Genomic DNA, 21,030 nt, shown 5'->3' with positions numbered 1-21,030 from the left:
GGCGCCAGACGGGGTGCAGAGGAGACGATGTACACTGGAGAGTAGTTAAATGTGCCAAGATCAAACCAGGAGATAACAAGGTAACCAAGGGTGAGTCGAAGTGATAGTCAGAAAGGGAGCCAAAGGTCAGAAAATCAACAGAACAAACAAGCAGAGTAACGCACGGAGCGCAGAGCAAACAAATGCAAACCAAGCACACACTCAAGGAGTCAGACACACAGACTAAACGAAAGTATAGCTGACAGGGAATCCTAGTCCGGGGTGTGTATAAATACCCCTCCCAGATCCAGAGAGAGGCGAGCAACATTAACCCTGAGAGAGCAGGACATGAACCATGTCCTATACCATGACAGTACCCCCATCTTTACGGGGGGCCACTGGACCCCCAGGCTTCTCAGGGTACCTGTCATGAAAGGCTCACACCAGTCGATCAGCGTGCACAGAACTGGCCGGAGCCCATGACCGATACTCAAGGGAATATCCCTTCCAATGTATTAGGTACTGAAGCCTTCAGCACACCCACCATGAATCAATAATGCACCCTACCTCGTACTCCAGCTGACCCTCTACCCACACTGGTGGAACATTGGATGAGGAATCTTCTCTAACCGTCCCCACAGGTTTTAATAGGGACCTGTGGAAGACATTAGATATTTTGAAGGAGATGGTCAACTGTAATTTATAGGCCACCGGGTTGATCACCTCCACAATCTTGTACAGACCTATAAACCTAGGGCCCAGCTTCATAGAGGTTATCTTAAGCTTGATGTTGTGGGTGGACAACCACACCTTCTCCCCCACTGCCAACGCCGGGGATGAACCTCTCCTCCTGTCTGCAAATCGTTTGTACCTTTTCTGGGCTTTAGAGATGTTCCTCTAGACCTCCCTCCAAAGGGTTCTCAAATGTTGTACCATGGACTCAGCACCAGGACAACCTGAATCCATGTGGGAAAATTTCCCAAACTGCGGGATAAACCCATAATTGACCAGAAGAGAGACTTTCCAGTAGACTAATTAATACGACAGTTGAGCACAAATTCTGCCATGGGTAATACCTCACACCAGTCCTCCTGTCTGGACGAGGCCAGGCATCTCAGAATTTGCTCCAACAACTGATTTGTGCGCTCAGTCTGTCCGTTAGATTCTGGGTGATAAGCAGAGGAGAATGATAATGTGACCCCCAACTTCTTACAAAACGTTCTACATAACCTGGCCACAAATTGCACACCCCTGTCCAATACCACATTCACTGATACCCCATGCAACCGAACTATGTGCTGAATAAATAAGTGGGCCAAGGTTTCAGCAGCCGGTAATGCAGGTAACTGTACAAAATGGGCTTGTTTAGAAAACCTATCAACCACCACCCATACCACTGAGTTGCCCTTGGAAGGAGGAAGATTAGTGATAAAGTCCATGGACAGATGTGTCCATGGCTTATCTGGAATTGGCAAAGGCAGCAATTCCCCACCCGTCCGGACCTGAGAGCATTTAGAGCGAGCACATACCCTACAAGTATTCACAAACTTTGATATCGGCAACCATAGAGGGCCACCAAAAACCCCTAGCCACTGCCCACTGGGTAGCTGCAATCTCAGGGTGTACACTTAACACAGCATCATGAAACTCCTGCAGGAGTGTGAGACGGAAATGTTTGGGTACAGACAAATTACCGGTGGCTTTATTCCTGGAAGCTCGTGCTTGTGCTTCCAGAATCTCTCTCTGTAACTCAGATAAGACTTCTGCCGCAACCACTCCCGGATGAAGAATGGAGGAATGAGGTTCCGGAGGGGACACAGAATCAAAACATCGGGATAAGGCATCCGCTTTTACATTTTTAGACCCTGGTAGGAACGTAATGGTAAAATGAAATCGAGAAAAAAAAGTGCCCACCGAGCCTGTCTGGGGGTCAATCTCTTAGCGGACTTGATATAGGCCAAATTTTTATTATCAGTGATGACCGTAATGGGGTGAACGGACCCCTTCAAAAAATGCCTCCATTCTTCGAAGGCCAATTTAACCGCCAACAATTCCCTATGCCGACGCCATAATTTCTCTCAGCTGAAGAGAATTTTTTAGAAAAAGGCGCAGGGTTTGAGGTTAGTGAGGGTGTCCCCACCCCTACCTCAGAAGCGTCGACCTCTACAATAAAAGGTATTGACAGATCAGGTTGTACCAACACAGGGGCTGAAGTAAAACATTTCTTCAAGGTCAGGAAGGAATTTTTTGCAGCCACGGACCAATTTTTTACATCTGCCCCTTTGAGAGTGAGGTCCGTCAAGGGTTTCACCACCTGCAAAAACCCTTCAATGAACTTCTTATAGAAGTTAGCAAAGCCCAGGAATCACTGCAACCCCTTTAGGTCATGATGCTGCACCCAATCCATAATGGCCTGAACCTTCCCAGGATCAATGCGGAACCCTTACCCTGATGTAATTAATCACAGAAAAGACAGTTCCTGCACAAAGAATGAGCATTTCTCCAGTTTAGCATATAAATGGTTCTCCCTGAGTCTCATAAGAAACATATGCAGATGGTGTAAATGAGACTGACTGTCCTCTGAGTATATCTGACTGTCATCCAGGTAGATGACTACATAACGCCCAATCAGGTCAGAAAAAATAACATTAATAAAATTCTGGAAAACAACAGGGGCATTAGTGAGACCGAAAGGCATTACCAGGTTTTCAAACAGAGCCTCAGTAGTCAGGAATGCTGTTTTCTATTCATCCCCTCGCGGACCCTTATAAGGTTATACACTCCCTGACAGAAGTTTTGTCGCTTATCCATGTTATGTAAATAAAAGCTTATAACCTGACGTTAAATTCATCCATTGGTTGTATAAATTATTCTTTTGAAAGCTGATACCCTCCAAAATGTGGTTTAGGTTAAGAAAATAAAATTGGCATCAATGCAGAAATATTGATCAGTTAATGGACACAGAATGGTCAGATTTTGGCAAGACAAAAGTTTTGTCGCATGGTCATATAATGCACCCAATCCTAGTTTACATCCTAGCCTGTGCTCAGTAAATGATCGGTTAATTAGTGGTTGTGTATAAAAAGAAACCCAGCACCCCAGCCCTTCACTTGAACTGCAACTTGAGCTCTAACAACATGCCAAAAATCCACCCTGCGACCAAAGCCTGGATTATCAAGAGGTTGAAGACCAGAACCACTGCAGAGGTGGTTGGCACCTTTAATGTGTCTCAGCATCAAGTACAAAGAATTAAAAAAAGATTTAAAGAAACTGGAGATGCATTTGACAAGCCCAGGTCCGGAAGACCCCGCAAGACAACTGCTCAGGAGGAATGTTTGTTGGTTAGAAAATCCAAAGCAAGCCCCTCTTCCACTGCAGCAGAACTCCGACAGGCCTGGTCACCTCAAGTCCCTGTGTCAACTAGAATAGTTTGTAGGATTCTGCACTAAACAAAAAACTGTGTGGCATTTGCAAAGTCCCACAGCCTGCTAAACAGATGGATGCTTGAAAAGTGGCAGAAGATGGATTTCTCTGATGAATCTTCAGTAGAATTACACCAGAGCCGCCGCAAATACTGCAGGAGACCTACTGGAGCCCGTATGGATCCAAAATACACCCAGAAAACTGTAAATTTGGTGGTGGAAAGATCATGGTCTGGGGTTACATTCAGTATGGGGGTGTGCGAAACATTTGCAAGGTGGAAGGCAGTATCAATAGCCTAAAATATCAAGAAGTATTAGCTACCTCTTATATTCCAAATCATAAAAGGGGTAAAATTCTGCAGTAGGATGGTGCTCCAGCTCATGCATCCATCTCTACAACAAAGTTCCTCCAGGCAAAAAAGATCAAGGTGCTCAAGGACTGGCCAGCCCAGTCACCAGACATGAATATCATTGAGCATGTTTGGGATAGGATGAAAGAGGAAGCTTGGAAGACAAAACCAAAGAATTTAGATGAACTCTGGGAGGCATGTAAGACTGTATTCTTTGCTATTCCTGATGACTTCATTAATAAATTGTATGAATTATTGTTGAACCGCATGGATGCAGTCCTTCAAGCTCATGGAAGTCGCACAAAATATTAAATATGACTCTAATAGCACCACAACTTAATTCACCAATGTTATGCAACATATATTTGTATTTTAAGTTAATTACTTTTTGTTACAGTCTTGACAGTGTTGATTTCCTTGATGTGCGTATCCGGAGGGGTGAAAATGGATTGCTGCAGAGTGATCTACATAGGAAAGAAACATCAGTCAACAGCTTACTCCATGCGTCTTCGGCCCATCCAAGACACCTCAAAAACAACATCCCATATGGTCAGTTCCTTAGGGTAAAACGGATTTGCTCTGAAGATACTTCTTAACAAAAACAGGCTGATGAAATTTCGAATCGTTTTATAGATTGTGGATATTCGGAGAGGGTTGTCAGGAAATGTATGAGGAAAGCTTCTTATGTGGATAGAGATGATCCTTTGAAGACAAAGAAGAAACCAGAGACTGCACATCAGGTGAGGTGTATTTCTACTTTTTCCAGTAATCCCATGGCATTCAGAGAGATACTGGGAAAATATTGGCCTATCATTAAGCAAGATACTGTCCTCGCCAAGTGTGTTACCGCTACACCTTCCATCACGTATAGGAGAAATAAGAACTTGCGGGACATAATAACTCACAGTTACTATAAAGGCCAGGAATCTAAATGTGCTTTTGGGTCCAAAGGCCAAAGATGGGGTTTCTTTCTGTGACGGGGTGTACGGCAGAGCAAGAAGGGACAACAGGCCGAGGGATGATTCAACAGATTTATTATCAAGAACGCTGGAACAACACATGCAGGTAGATCTACAGAGTCCACAATTAGTCCAATGGAACAGGTTCGGGGGCACCTCCCGATAATCCTTGTGCCAGGTAACAAAGCAATAGTCCACAATTAGTCCAAGGGATCCCAAAACAATCTCACGAACGACGAGATATGTCCTCAGCTCAAGTCTCGCCCCGTTCGCTTCCGCAGTCCCAGATGGGCTTGGGGTCTTGCCTCAGCTAAGAATCCCCACTCCTTCTCCTTCAAGGATCAACTCACATCTGATCTCAAAATAAGAATGGATTGTCTGAGCTCCTGGGATCCGCCCATGAAGGGGGGTAGGGTCACACCTTCTATTCAATGGTTGGGTCCACCAGAAGATTCCAGACTGGTGGGCTCCGCTTAATCTATGTAGTATGTACATTTGACTAGCCACCTGCTGTGATGAAGAATGGCTATTCCTCCACTAGTGATGTTGACAAAGCTTAATTACATTAGAGCTTAGAGCTGCAAGTATTGGGGGAAGGAGACATATTGTTACAGGTGAACTCCCAGCACAAGAGAATACATAAATTACAGCTAATAGAAACCAGAGAACAGTTACATACATCAAATGTCATATTATTCAAATACAGGACAGGGCAAAAGTACATATCATGACACTTTCCATGTAGGGATTGTGCAGCTTGTGCAAATTTAGAACGCTGTTTTAATTTTGCGTCGAGTGATGGTTCAAAAGAATTCCGCATTACACAGCATATCACATGCTCTACAGAAGCTGTGATATATTACGCCACCTGCCCTTGCGGCTTAATCTATGTCAGCCTGACCTCACGACAACTCCAGGTGAGAGTCAGAGAACATGTGCGCGATCTTAAGGGAGCTTTGGACTCATCGGCTGATGAATTTCTGAAACCCATCCCCAGGCATTTCAAGGAAGTACATGGGTGCAACAGTAATCTACTACTGCGTGGTATTGACCGTATCTTGATGGATGGCCGTGGTGGTGACATCAAAAAGAGACTTGCCCAGTTGGAAGCCCAATGGATTATTCGTATTGACTGCATTCGCCCTAAAGGCCTAAACGAGGTCCTTAGTTTTGTCCCATTTTTGTAATCCCTTTCATTAGTGTTTTGTCTGTGGTTGTTTTAATTATTTGTATGATTGTTCTTTTACTCATTCTCACTTTTTTATCCATATAGGTTTTCTTACCCCCTCCTTTCATTCTTCATTGAGATTTCAGGATGTACGGATGGACCTGTTCTTTTCACTATAAAGAGAAGAAAGAAATTTGCAAAATAAGAAAAGGAATTGGATATTCTCACATTTATGCTTTTATTATTGGGCTTTGAGTGATTATTTCACTCTCTGTTTTATTCATTTTTTATGTCTTCTCATTTATTTATGCATTTCTTGCACCTGTTTATATATTTATATTTTTAACACACAAAATGAGCAATGGACGGCACTAGAGAAGCACAAATCAATATGGACATTAACTCCTTAAAGAACATCCGAAAAATACGCAGGTGGCACGTATGTTCTGGGTATACGGTGCTCAGCACTGATAAGCAATCCACATTAAATTCGATGAAACAAGAAAAGAAAACAGTGCGGCACTCACCCTTTTTTGAAGCTGTGAAATCGTGCTCTTTATTGGAGAAAAATATATTTAAAACATCCGTTAGGACATCAGGTCAGCGAGAGGGTGCGGAGGTGGAGTGTGGACGACGGCCGTTTCGCACGGTATGTGCTACTGGACCCCCCCCCCCGAAGAAGCAAGTCTGCTAAACGTGCGTTCCTCTCTCCATGTCCAGGCGCAGGTCGGTTCAGTATGTCTCATCATCTCTCTTCTTAGTATTTGGTTTTACTTTTTCCCAAGCCTCACTACCTATAGCGCTATAGGATTCTCCTTGTATGCCTCCTGTATATGCTCCACTATGTTATTTTAGTACTTATGATCTTTTCTATATTTTCACTAAGGTACTTACCTTTTGCACTTGCAAATGTTTATACATTGGGGCTGCGTTACTTACTATTATACTTCACCACTTTTCACTTTAGTGTGATATGATTTATAGAATTGATGTGATGTGATTTTCTGAGCCTTCTTTGCTTATATATACATCTTCTTTGTAGGTTTACCACACTTACCATATAATGAAATTTGACGTAATGTTGTAATGATTTAGTGTGGTTTACCTACACTATTATAGTGGCTATTTTGTGATTACTCTTGCAATACTGTGCTTTTGTGCATGGTTCTAGGATATTTGTCTGTCACCTTTTAATTGTGTCTTTCTATATTTATCTATGATTGCCGTTTTATATGGCTTTTTAAAGAAAATCTTGTAGTAATAAAAATTTATAGTATTTTACTCAGCTCTAGTGTCCAATCTCCTTTTGGGTTTCTGTATTGTATTTGGTAGAGCTTATTATTTTTGCCTCGTCTTTTGGTTAATTTGTTTGAATATCACATTACTTTCTGTGGGCGACAAAACTTTTGTATTGCCAAAATCTGACCATTCTGTGTCCATTCTGTGTCCATTCTGTGTCCATTAACTGATCAATATTTCTGCATTGATGCCAATTTATTTTCTTAACCTAAACCACATTTCAGAGGATTTCAGCTTTCAAAAGAATAATTTATACAACCAATAGATGAATTTAATGTCAGGTTATAAGCTTTTATTTACATAACATGGATAAGTGATATAACTTCTGTCAGGGAGTGTAAGTCCCCCGTAAATCGAGCTTAGATAACCATTTGGCCCCTGTGAGTTGGTTGCATAAATCAGGAATCAGAGGAAGAGGGTCCGTATTCTTTACAGTAATTTTGTTCAGTTCCAGAAAGTCGAGGCTTGGTCACAAACCACTATCCGTTTTCTTTACAAAGAAAAACCCTGCTACCACGGGTGAGACAGAAGGCCGAATATGTCCCTTGCGGAGGCTCTCTGAGATGTACTCTTTCATGGCTTGGCGTTCAGGCCCGGACAAATTAAACAGATGAGCATCGGGTAATTTGGCTCCTGGGACCAAATCAATTGCACAATCCAAAGGTTGATGTGGTGGAAGCACCTCAGCCTCGCTTTCGGAGAACACGTCTTCAAAATCCTTAAGGCATTCTGGAATACCCTCCAGACCGACAGACGACACAGATACAGATTTTAACAAGTTGACAAAAGGTCCCAGGTTACAACCGTAAGGATGTAAGGACCGTTATCCTTACATCCCCATTGAGTGATTTCCCCCGTCACCCAATGACAGGATTGTGGCGTTGCAGCCAGGGCATCCCCAGTAACAGTCCTGCAGGCAGATTATTCATAACAAAACAACTTAATTTTTCCACGTGAGTGGAACCCACTTCCAGAGAAAAGACATCAGTCATGAAACAAATTCCATCCCGGGTGAGAGGGGATGAATCAACAGCCGCAATTTTAACAGGGTCCTTCAGCCTGACTGTCCCTTTCTTAGTAAGTGTCACAACTTGGGCGTCAATTAGATTAATGGAGGAACTGCAGTCAATAAAGGCGGTGGTCATGACAGGACCACCAGAAAGTTCCAATTTCAGCTGGAGCACAATTTTAGCAAGCGAGGAAAAATGTACCTTGGAATCTGGACAATCTCCTTGATTGTTGCCCAGACTCAGTCATTTTCCGACGGTTTCACTGAAGAAGGGCAGGAGCGATAGTCCCTTTCCCAATGTCCAGAGGCTCCACAGTAAAAGCATAGTAGGTTTTCTCTACGGTGCCTTCTCTCTTTTTCCTTTACCGAGATAGCCCCATTCTCCATGGGCTTAGGTACAGGTGTAGTGTCACACAATTTGGAGTACAAGGGAGTCTCTTGCTGCATCACTCCTCTAGCACATAGTCTTTGATCCTTACGGACCGCCTGCATCATGGCATCCTCCAGGGTATTAGGAGGAGGATGTAATGCCAGAGCGTCCTGCAGACGGTCAGACATGCCTCTGTGGCTCAACCCCCTTAGGGTGGCGTCGCTCTAAGATACTGTGGCTGCCCAATGCCTAAACTCTGAGCAGAACCATTCAGCGGAGTGCCTCCCCTGTGTCACACTCATCACCATATCCTCTAACAGACACACTCTATCAGGCTCATCAGAAATGTGCCCCAGAGCCTCAAAGAACAGGTTCACAGACATACATTCAGGAGCAGAGGGAGAGAGAGAGAAAGCCCATGCCTGTGGAGCCCCCCTTAACAAGGACATTATGACCCCCACCATCTGCCTTTCATTTCCAGAGGCCCGGGGATGCAATTCAAAGAACAACTTGCATCCCTCCTTAAACACCCTAAACAATTTTTTATCTCTAGAAAAACTTTCGGTTAACTTTACCGGTGGCTCGGTGTCCGCTAGGCATACATCAGTGGGGCCCCCCTCCCGGAACCCCGACGGAGCAGACCCCTGTAGAGCACCTGCCACATCTCTCTGCTCCTGTTGGTGATAGTGAACCAGGACTTGCTGCACCATGGACAGCTTCTGTAGAAGCTGAGAGAGTTCATTAACCTGCCCCGTGAGAGCCTGACCCGGATCCGTAATATACTTACACCCCACCACCAGGGAAAGACTGTATGGTCAGCTATAATGTCACGACTCCCGGGTATTACTGATGCGGGGAGAGCTGGCGCCACAGCAAGGGAGCTGAGAGCAGAGTGGCGGGGATCTCACCAGGTAGCAAACAGGACCTGAACCACGTGACAGAGAAGGAGGTGGTCGAGGACGGCACCAGACGCCGGGGTGCAGAGGAGACAATGTACACTGGAGAGTAGTTAAACATGCCAAGATCAAAGCAGGAGATAATGAGGTAACCAAGGGTGAGGCGAAGGGATAGTCAGAAAGGGAGCCAAAGGTCAGAAAACCAGCAGGACAAACAAGCAGAGTAACGTATGGAGCGCAAAGCAAACAAATGCAAGCCGAGCACACACTCAAGGGGTCAGACACACAGACTAAACGAAAGTATAGCTGACAGGGAATGCTAGTCCGGAGTATATATACAGTTAGGGCCAGAAATATTTGGACAGTGACACAAGTTTTGTTATTTTAGCTGTTTACAAAAACATGTTCAGAAATACAATTATATATATAATATGGGCTGAAAGTACACACTCCCAGCTGCAATATGATAGTTTCCACATCCAAATCGGAGAAAGGGTTTAGGAATCATAGCTCTGTAATGCATAGCGTCCTCTTTTTCAAGGGACCAAAAGTAATTGGACAATGGACTCTAAGGGCTGCAATTAACTCTGAAGGCGTCTCCCTCGTTAACCTGTAATCAATGAAGTAGTTAAAAGGTCAGGGGTGGATTCCAGGTGTGTGGTTTTGCATTTGGAAGCTGTTGCTGTGAGCAGACAACATGCGGTCAAAGGAACTCTCAATTGAGGGGAAGCAGAACATCCTGAGGCTGGAAAAAAAGAAAAAATCCATCAGAGAGATAGCAGACATGCTTGGAGTAGCAAAATCAACAGTTGGGTACATTCTGAGAAAAAAGGAATTGGCTGGTGAGCTTGGGAACTCAAAAAGGCCTGGGCGTCCACGGATGACAACAGTGGTGGATGATCGCCGCATACTTAATTTGGTGAAGAAGAACCCATTCACAACATCAACTGAAGTCCAGAACACTCTCAGTGAAGTAGGTGTATCTGTCTCTAAGTCAACAGTAAAGAGAAAACTCCATGACAGTAAATACAAAGGGTTCACATCTAGATGCAAACCATTCATCAATAACAAAAATAGACAGGCCAGAGTTAAATTTGCAGAAAAACACCTCAAGAAGCCAGCTCAGTTCTGGAAAAGTATTCTATGGACAGATGAGACAAAGATCAACCTGTACCAGAATGATGGGAAGAAAAAAGTTTGGAGAAGAAAGGGAACCGCACATGATCCAAGGCACACCACATCCTCTGTAAAACATGGTGGAGGCAACGTGATGGCATGGGCATGCATGGCTTTCAATGGCACTGGGTCAGTTGTGTTTATTGATGACATAAGAGCAGACAAGAGTAGCCGGATGAATTCTGAAGTGTACCGGGATATACTTTCAGCCCAGATTCAGCCAAATGCTGCAAAGTTGATTGGACGGCGCTTCATAGTACAGATGGACAATGACCCCAAGCATACAGCCAAAGCTACCCAGGAGTTCATGAGTGCCAAAAAGTGGAACATTCTGCAATGGCCAAGTCAATCTCCAGATCTAAACCCAATTGAGCATGCATTTCACTTGCTCAAATCCAGACTTAAGACGGAAAGACCCACAAACAAGCAAGACCTGAAGGCTGCGGCTGTAAAGGCCTGGCAAAGCATTAAGAAGGAGGAAACCCAGCGTTTGGTGATGTCCATGGGTTCCAGACTTATGGCAGTGATTGCCTCCAAAGGATTTGCAACAAAATATTGAAAATAAAAATGGGGGACTTTAACTACCCGGATATTAACTGGGAAACAGAAACCTGTGAAACCCATAAAGGCAACAGGTTTCTGCTAATAACCAAGAAAAATTATCTTTCACAATTGGTGCAGAATCCAACCAGAGGAGCAGCACTTTTAGACCTAATACTATCTAATAGACCTGACAGAATAACAAATCTGCAGGTGGTCGGGCATCTAGGAAATAGCGACCACAATATTGTACAGTTTCACCTGTCTTTCACTAGGGGGACTTGTCAGGGAGTCACAAAAACACTGAACTTTAGGAAGGCAAAGTTTGACCAGCTTAGAGATGCCCTTAATCTGGTAGACTGGGACAATATCCTCAGAACTAATAATACAGATAATAAATGGGAAATGTTTAAGAACATCCTAAATAGGCAGTGTAAGCGGTTTATACCTTGTGGGAATAAAAGGACTAGAAATAGGAAAAACCCAATGTGGCTAAACAAAGAAGTAAGACAGGCAATTAACAGTAAAAAGAAAGCATTTGCACTACTAAAGCAGGATGGCACCATTGAAGCTCTAAAAAACTATAGGGAGAAAAATACTTTATCTAAAAAACTAATTAAAGCTGCCAAAAAGGAAACAGAGAAGCACATTGCTAAGGAGAGTAAAACTAATCCCAAACTGTTCTTCAACTATATCAATAGTAAAAGAATAAAAACTGAAAATGTAGGCCCCTTAAAAAATAGTGAGGAAAGAATGGTTGTAGATGACGAGGAAAAAGCTAACATATTAAACACCTTCTTCTCCACGGTATTCACGGTGGAAAATGAAATGCTAGGTGAAATCCCAAGAAACAATGAAAACCCTATATTAAGGGTCACCAATCTAACCCAAGAAGAGGTGCGAAACCGGCTAAATAAGATTAAAATAGATAAATCTCCGGGTCCGGATGGCATACACCCACGAGTACTAAGAGAACTAAGTAATGTAATAGATAAACCATTATTTCTTATTTTTAGGGACTCTATAGCGACAGGGTCTGTTCCGCAGGATTGGCGCATAGCAAATGTGGTGCCAATATTCAAAAAGGGCTCTAAAAGTGAACCTGGAAATTATAGGCCAGTAAGTCTAACCTCTATTGTTGGTAAAATATTTGAAGGGTTTCTGAGGGATGTTATTCTGGATTATCTCAATGAGAATAACTGTTTAACTCCATATCAGCATGGGTTTATGAGAAATCGCTCCTGTCAAACCAATCTAATCAGTTTTTATGAAGAGGTAAGCTATAGGCTGGACCACGGTGAGTCATTGGACGTGGTATATCTCGATTTTTCCAAAGCGTTTGATACCATGCCGCACAAGAGGTTGGTACACAAAATGAGAATGCTTGGTCTGGGGGAAATTGTGTGTAAATGGGTTAGTAACTGGCTTAGTGATAGAAAGCAGAGGGTGGTTATAAATGGTATAGTCTCTAACTGGGTCGCTGTGACCAGTGGGGTACCGCAGGGGTCAGTATTGGGACCTGTTCTCTTCAACATATTCATTAATGATCTGGTAGAAGGTTTACACAGTAAAATATCGATATTTGCAGATGATACAAAACTATGTAAAGCAGTTAATACAAGAGAAGATAGTATTCTGCTACAGATGGATCTGGATAAGTTGGAAACTTGGGCTGAAAGGTGGCAGATGAGGTTTAACAATGATAAATGTAAGGTTATACACATGGGAAGAAGGAATCAATGTCACCATTACACACTGAATGGGAAACCACTGGGTAAATCTGACAGGGAGAAGGACTTGGGGATCCTAGTTAATGATAAACTTACCTGGAGCAGCCAGTGCCAGGCAGCAGCTGCCAAGGCAAACAGGATCATGGGGTGCATTAAAAGAGGTCTGGATACACATGATGAGAGCATTATACTGCCTCTGTACAAATCCCTAGTTAGACCGCACATGGAGTACTGTGTCCAGTTTTGGGCACCGGTGCTTAGGAAGGATATAATGGAACTAGAGAGAGTACAAAGGAGGGCAACAAAATTAATAAAGGGGATGGGAGAACTACAATACCCAGATAGATTAGCGAAATTAGGATTATTTAGTCTAGAAAAAAGACGACTGAGGGGCGATCTAATAACCATGTATAAGTATATAAGAGGACAATACAAATATCTCGCTGAGGATCTGTTTATACCAAGGAAGGTGACGGGCACAAGGGGGCATTCTTTGCGTCTGGAGGAGAGAAGGTTTTTCCACCAACATAGAAGAGGATTCTTTACTGTTAGGGCAGTGAGAATCTGGAATTGCTTGCCTGAGGAGGTGGTGATGGCGAACTCAGTCGAGGGGTTCAAGAGAGGCCTGGATGTCTTCCTGGAGCAGAACAATATTGTATCATACAATTAGGTTCTGTAGAAGGACGTAGATCTGGGGATTTATTATGATGGAATATAGGCTGAACTGGATGGACAAATGTCTTTTTTTGGCCTTACTAACTATGTTACTATGTTACTATGTTACTATGTTTGGGTTATGTTTATTTGTCCAATTACTTTTGACCTCCTAAAATGTGGAGTGTTTGTAAAGAAATGTGTACAATTCCTACATTTTCTATCAGATATTTTTGTTCAACCCTTCAAATTAAACGTTACAATCTGCACTTGAATTCTGTTGTAGAGGTTTCATTTCAAATCCAATGTGGTGGCATGCAGAGCCCAACTCGCGAAAATTGTGTCACTGTCCAAATATTTCTGGCCCTAACTGTAAATACCCCTCCCAGATCCAAAGAGAGGCTATCAACATTAACCCTGAGAGAGCAGGACATGAACCATGTCCTATACCATGACAAGAGGTAAAGAGAGTATCAGAAGATCTATTACAAGCAAGTTGCATTCTTATGTCTGAAAAACAGAGAAATAAATTACTATTAGACTAACTCAGATAATACAAGAACAATTAAAAATTAAATATTAAATTGTGTAATAGATATCATCATGATATCAAAAATCAATTAAGCACATAAAATACAGGTGCTTCTCACAACATTAGAATATCATCAAAAAGTTAATTTATTTCAGTTCTTCAATACAAAAAGTGAAACTCATATATCATAGAGTCATTACAAACAGAGTGATCTATTTCAAGTGTTTCTTTCTGTTAATGTTGATGATTATGGCTTACAACCAATGAAACCCCAAAACTCATTATCTCAGCAAATTAGAATACGTTATAACACCAGCTTGAAAAATTATTTTAAAATCTGAAATGTTGGCCTACTGAAATGTATGTTCAGTAAAAGCACTCAATACTCGGTCGAGGTTCCTTTTGCATCAATTACTGCATCAATCAGGTGTGGCATGGAGGCGATCAGCCTGTGGCACTGCAGAGGTGTTATGGAAGCCCAGGTTGCTTTGATGGCCTTCAGCTTGTCTGCTTTGTTGGGTCTGATGTCTCTCATCTTCCTCTTGACAATACCCCATAGATTCTCTATGGGATTAAGGTCAGGCGAGTTTGCTGGCCAATCAAATAAAGTGATACTGTTGCTTTTAAACCAGGCATTGGCACTTTTGGCAGTGTGGAAAGGTGCCAAGTCCTGATGGAGAATTAAATGTCTATCTCCAAAAAGCCTGTCGGCAGAGGGAAGCATGAAGTGCTTTAAAATTTCCAGGTAGATGGCTGCGCTGACTTGGTCTTGATAAAACACAGTGGACCTACACCAGCAGATGACATAGCTTCCCAAACCATCACTGATTGTGGAAACTTCACATTAGGCCTCAAGCAGCTTGGATTGGGTGCCTTTCCATTAGAGATGAGCGAATATTTCCATGTTCGGTTAACGATCGCCAAGTTTGCAATTTTGACCAATGAATTAGTCGAATATTCACCGAACATACCGTAACTGAACAGCATTCATCTCAATGGGAAGCAGAAGCAAATGCATGCACTAGGGTTGAGCAAAACGGATCGTTCATTTTCAAAAGTCGCGGACTTTTGGCACAGTCGGGTTTCATGAAACCCGACCCGATCCCTGTGTGGGCTCGGCCATGCGGTACGCGACTTTCGTGCCAAAGTCGCGTTTCAATGACGCGAAAAGTGCCATTTCTCAGCCAATGAAGGTGGACGCAGAGTGTGGGCAGCAAGATGACATAGGTGCTGGTCCCCACCATCTTACAGAAGGGCATTGCAGTGATTGGCTTGCTGTCTGCGGCGTCACAGGGGCTATAAAGGGGCGTTCCCGCTGACCGCCATGTTACTGCTGCTGATCTGAGCATAGGGAGAGGTTGCTGCCGCTTCGTCAGAAGCAGGGATAGCGTTAGGCAGGGTCCATTAACCCCCAAACCGCTTGTGCTGTAGCGATTTCCACTGTCCAACACCACCTTTTGTTTGCAGGGACAGTGGAAGCTACATTTTTTTTCCTCAGCGCTGTAGCTCATTGGGCTGCCCTAGAAGGCTCCCTGATAGCTGCATTGCTGTGTGTACGCCGTTGTGCAAACCAACTGCTTTTTTCAAAGCACAAATCCTGTTGTTCCTTCCTTTCTGCACAGCTATCTTGTTTGTTTGTCCACACTTTTGATTTAATTTGTGCAGCAGTCCAGTCCTTGTTATTGCTGCCTGCCATACCTTGCTGAGATTACTGCAGGGAGATAGTAATTGTAGGACAGTCCCTGTTTTTTTTTTTTTTTTTAATTCTCCCTGAAAAAAAATAAATAGTGGGAGATTAATCTTGGCATTTGTGCTTGAGTGCCAGTCGTGTGTGCCATCTCTCTCCAATTGAGGGGCAGAGAAAACCTAGTGTCTATAATCCTTTTTTTTTTTTTTTTTTTTTTAATTCTCCCTAAAAAAAAATAGTGGGAGATTAAGATTGGCATTTCTGCTAGAGTGCCAGTCCTGTGTGTGCCATCTCTCTCCAATTTTGGGGCACAGAAAGCCTAGTGTGTAATACTGGGCCTGATTTCTTGGCAATTCTCCCTAACAAAAAAAAGTAGTGGGAGATTAAGATTGGCATTTCTGCTAGAGTGCCAGTCCTGTGTGTGCCATCTTTCTCCAATTTTTTGGGCACAGAAAGCCTAGTGTGTAATACTGGCCCTGATTTCTTGGCAATTCTCTCTAACAAAAAAAAGTAGTGGGAGATTAAGATTGGCATTTCTGCAAAAGTGCCAGTCCTGTGTGTGCCATCTCTCTCCAATTTTGGGGCACAGAAAGCCTAGTGTGTAATACTGGCCCTGATTTCTTGGCAATTCTCCCTAACAAAAAAAAGTAGTGGGAGATTAAGATTGGCATTTCTGCTAGAATGCCAGTCCTGTGTGTGCCATCTCTCTCCAATTTTGGGGCACATAAAGCCTAGTGTGTAATACTGGCCCTGATTTCTTGACAATTCTCCCAGAAACAAAAAAAAGTGGGAAATTAAGATCGGCATTTGTGCTTGAGTGACAGTCCTGCATGTGTGGCATCTCTCTCAAATTGTGGGCCACAGAAAGCCTAGTGTCTGCAATACTGTTTTTTTTTTTTTTTTTAATTCTCCCTTTAAAAAAAAAAATGGGAGATTAATATTGGCATGTGTGCTTGAGTGCCAGTCGTGTATGCCATCTCTCTCAAATTGTGGGCCACAGAAAGCCTAGTGTCTGTTTTTTTTTTTTTTTTTGGTTTTTAAATTCTCCCTGAAAAAAAAAATAGTGGGAGATTAATATTGGCATTTGTGCTTCAGTGCCAGTCGTGTGTGCCATCTCTCTCAAATTGTTGGGCACAGAAAGCCTAGTGTCTGTTTTTTTTTATTTTGGTTTTTAAATTCTCCCTGAAAAAAAATAAATAGTGGGAGATTAATATTGGCATTTGTGCTTCAGTGCAAGTCGTGTGTGCCATCTCTCTCAAATTGTGGGCCACAGAAAGCCTAGTGTCTTTTTTTGGGGGGGGGGTTTAAATTCTCCCTGAAAAAAAATAAATAGTGGGAGATTAATATCGGCATTTGTGCTTCTGTGCCAGTCGTGTGTGCCATCTCTCTCAAATTGTGGGCCACAGAAAGCCTAGTGTCTGGTTTTTTTTTTTGGTTTTTAAATTCTCCCTGAAAAAAAAAAATAGTGGGAGATTAATAGTGGCATTTGTGTTTCAGTGCAAGTCGTGTGTGCCATCTCTCTCAAATTGTGGGCCACAGAAAGCCTAGTGTCTGTTTTTTTTGGGGGGGGAGGGGGGGTTAAATTCTCCCTGAAAAAAAATAAATAGTGGGAGATTAATATTGGCATTTGTGCTTCTGTGCCAGTCGTGTGTGCCATCTCTCTCAAATTGTGGGCCACAGAAAGCCTAGTGTCTTTTTTTTTTTTTTTTGGGGGGGGGGGGGGTTTAAATTCTCCCTGAAAAAAATTAACAGTGGGAGATTAATATTGGCATTTGTGCTTTTGTGCCAGTTGTGTGTGCCATCTCTCTCAAATTGTGGGCCACAGAAAGCCTAGTGTCTGGGTTTTTTTTTTGGTTTTTAAATTCTCCCTGAAAAATAAAAATAGTGGGAGATTAATATTGGCATTTGTGTTTCAGTGCAAGTCGTGTGTGCCATCTCTCTCAAATTGTGGGCCACAGAAAGCCTAGTGTCTTTTTTTTTTTTTAATTCTCCCTGAAAACAAATAAATAGTGGGAGATTAATATTGGCATTTGTGCTTCAGTGCCAGTCGTGTGTGCCATCTCTCTCAAATTGTGGGCCACAGAAAGCCTAGTGTCTGTTTTTTTTTATTTTGGTTTTTAAATTCTCTCTGAAAAAAAATAAATAGTGGGAGATTAATATTGGCATTTGTGCTTCAGTGCAAGTCATGTGTGCCATCTCTCTCAAATTGTGGGCCACAGAAAGCCTAGTGTCTGTTTTTTTTTTTTTTTGGGGGGGGGGGTTTAAATTCTCCCTGAAAAAAAATAAATAGTGGGAGATTAATATTGGCATTTGTGCTTCTGTGCCAGTCGTGTGTGCCATCTCTCTCAAATTGTGGGCCACAGAAAGCCTAGTGTCTGTTTTTTTTTGGGGGGGGGTTTAAATTCTCCCTGAAAAAAAAAATTGTGGGAGATTAATATTGGCATTTGTGCTTCTGTGCCAGTCGTGTGTGCCATCTCTCTCAAATTGTGGGCCACAGAAAGCCTAGTGTCTGCTTTTTTTATTTTGGTTTTTAAATTCTCCCTGAAAAAAAATAAATAGTGGGAGATTAATATTGGCATTTGTGCTTCAGTGCAAGTCGTGTGTGCCATCTCTCTCAAATTGTGGGCCACAGAAAGCCTAGTGTCTGTTTTTTTTTTTGTTTTTTTTTTGGGGGGGGGGTTTAAATTCTCCCTGAAAAAAAATAAATAGTGGGAGATTAATATTGGCATTTGTGCTTCTGTGCCAGTCGTGTGTGCCATCTCTCTCAAATTGTGGGCCACAGAAAGCCTAGTGTCTGTTTTTTTTTTTTGGTTTTTAAATTCTCCCTGAAAAAAAAAATAGTGGGAGATTAATATTGGCATTTGTGCTTCAGTGCAAGTCGTGTGTGCCATCTCTCTCAAATTGTGGGCCACAGAAAGCCTAGTGTCTGTTTTTTTGTTTTTTTTTTGTTTTTAAATTCTCCCTGAAAAAAAAAATTGTGGGAGATTAATATTGGCATTTGTGCTTCTGTGCCAGTCGTGTGTGCCATCTCTCTCAAATTGTTGGCCACAGAAAGCCTAGTGTCTGTTTTATTTTATTTTGGTTTTTAAATTCTCCCTGAAAAAAAATAAATAGTAGATTAATATTGGCATTTGTGCTTCAGTGCAAGTCGTGTGTGCCATCTCTCTCAAATTGTGGGCCACAGAAAGCCTAGTGTCTTTTTTTTTTTTTTTTTTTTTTGGGGGGGGGGTTTAAATTCTCCCTGAAAAAAAAATAAATTGTGGGAGATTAATATTGGCACTTGTGCTTCTGTGCCAGTCATGTGTGCCATCTCTCTCAAATTGTGGGCCACAGAAAGCCTAGTGTCTGTTTTTTTTTGGGGGGAGGGGGGGGTTTAAATTCTCCCTGAAAAAAATAAATAGTGGGAGATTAATATTGGCATTTGTGCTTCTGTGCCAGTCGTGTGTGCCATCTCTCTCAAATTGTGGGCCACAGAAAGCCTAGTGTCTTTTTTTTTTTTAAATTCTCCCTGAAAACAAATAAATAGTGGGAGATTAATATTGGCATTTGTGCTTCAGTGCAAGTCGTGTGTGCCATCTCTCTCAAATTGTGGGCCACAGAAAGCCTAGTGTCTGTTTTTTTTTTGGGGGGGGGTTTAAATTGTCCCTGAAAAAAAATAAATAGTGGGAGATTAATATTGGCATTTGTGCTTCTGTGCCAGTCGTGTGTGCCATCTCTCTCAAATTGTGGGCCACAGAAAGCCTAGTGTCTGGTTTGTTTTTTTTTGGTTTTTAAATTCTCCCTGAAAAAAAAAAAATAGTGGGAGATTAATATTGGCATTTGTGCTTCAGTGCAAGTCGTGTGTGCCATCTCTCTCCAATTGTGGGCCACAGAAAGCCTAGTGTCTGTTTTTTTTTTTTTGGGGGGGGGGTTAAATTCTCCCTGAAAAAAAATAAATAGTGGGAGATTAATATTGGCATTTGTGCTTGAGTGCCAGTCGTGTGTGCCATCTCTCTCAAATTGTGGGCCACAGAAAGCCTAGTGTCTGTTTTTTTGTTTTTTGTTTTTTAAATTCTCCCTGAAAAAAAAATAGTGGGAGATTAATATTGGCATTTGTGCTTCAGCGCCAGTCCTGCGTGTGTGGCATCTGTCTCATTTTGTGCCACAGAAAACCGAGTGTGTAACATTGTGCCTGATTTTCCTTGCAGTCTCATCCATCTATAAAGGGATATCTAAATCCTACAGAAGTTTGAGTTCACCTTGTAAGTTGTTTTACAGTAACAAATACCGTTACTTTGGTTACGTTTTTAAAACAATGAAGAAGTCTGGTGGAAGAGGTCATGGCCATGGGCGTTCATTGCCAGCTGGTAATGATAGTAGTGGTGGTGGAGCATCAGGTGGTCGTGGGAAAAACAATATAGCACCTAAGTCTCGAGCTGTGGAGCCAGGTTCGTTGTCTGGCTACACAAGGCCTCGAACGCTCCCTTTTCTGGGAGTAGGAAAACCGCTTTTAAAGCCGGAGCAGCAAGAGCAAGTTTTGGCTTTCCTTGCTGACTCAGCCTCTAGCTCTTTTGCCCCCTCTTCTGAAACTGGTAAATGTAAAAGCAGCACGTCGTTAGTGGATGTGTCGGGGTCGTCACGACAATACCCTTCCTTCACCAGTCATTCCAAATCAGAATAAAAGCATGTTGGTACCGGATAAGAATGAGTCAGACACAATGCTGGTTCAAACTCATTGCATGCTCGTGTGTAACGTCACAGCAACAACTGAACTTTATTTCCTGATACACAACATTACATGATCTATTGGGGGAAGGTGTGCAGAGGGCGGGGATAGGCGTGGGTTAAGCAATGTATCTAGTATTCAGTCCTTCTGGTTGGCTCTGGCGTCATCTGATGAATCTTCCTTTGTCCACATCTTGTCCACATCGCTTTAAGTATCATTTCAAGAGAAATGATACTTGTCCTTCTGGAATGTGTAACTTGTTCCTTCAGCCGAGTGAAAGTGGGGCAAAGGTGAATACTGGCAGCCATCTTAAATACAATTACATATGCATTAGCAAGCGAAGGGGAAAAACTTTTTGTTTCACAGCATAAGAATACATAAAGTACAAAAGTGTATAAAGACATATATTTTCACCTTGACAATCCCCCCTAAACACTAAGTTTTTCCCTAAAAAGGAAGATCCTTCGAGACTGTTCATGTGATGGGGAAAGGGGAGGTGGATTTCTTCATCCAGACTCCTCAGAAGCTCTCCCCTTGTGAGAGGCCTCCAGGCA

Source organism: Ranitomeya imitator, chromosome 1 (assembly GCF_032444005.1).
Source record: "Ranitomeya imitator isolate aRanImi1 chromosome 1, aRanImi1.pri, whole genome shotgun sequence".
Lineage (NCBI taxonomy): Eukaryota > Metazoa > Chordata > Amphibia > Anura > Dendrobatidae > Ranitomeya > Ranitomeya imitator.
Note: the sequence above shows the minus strand (reverse complement) of the source record.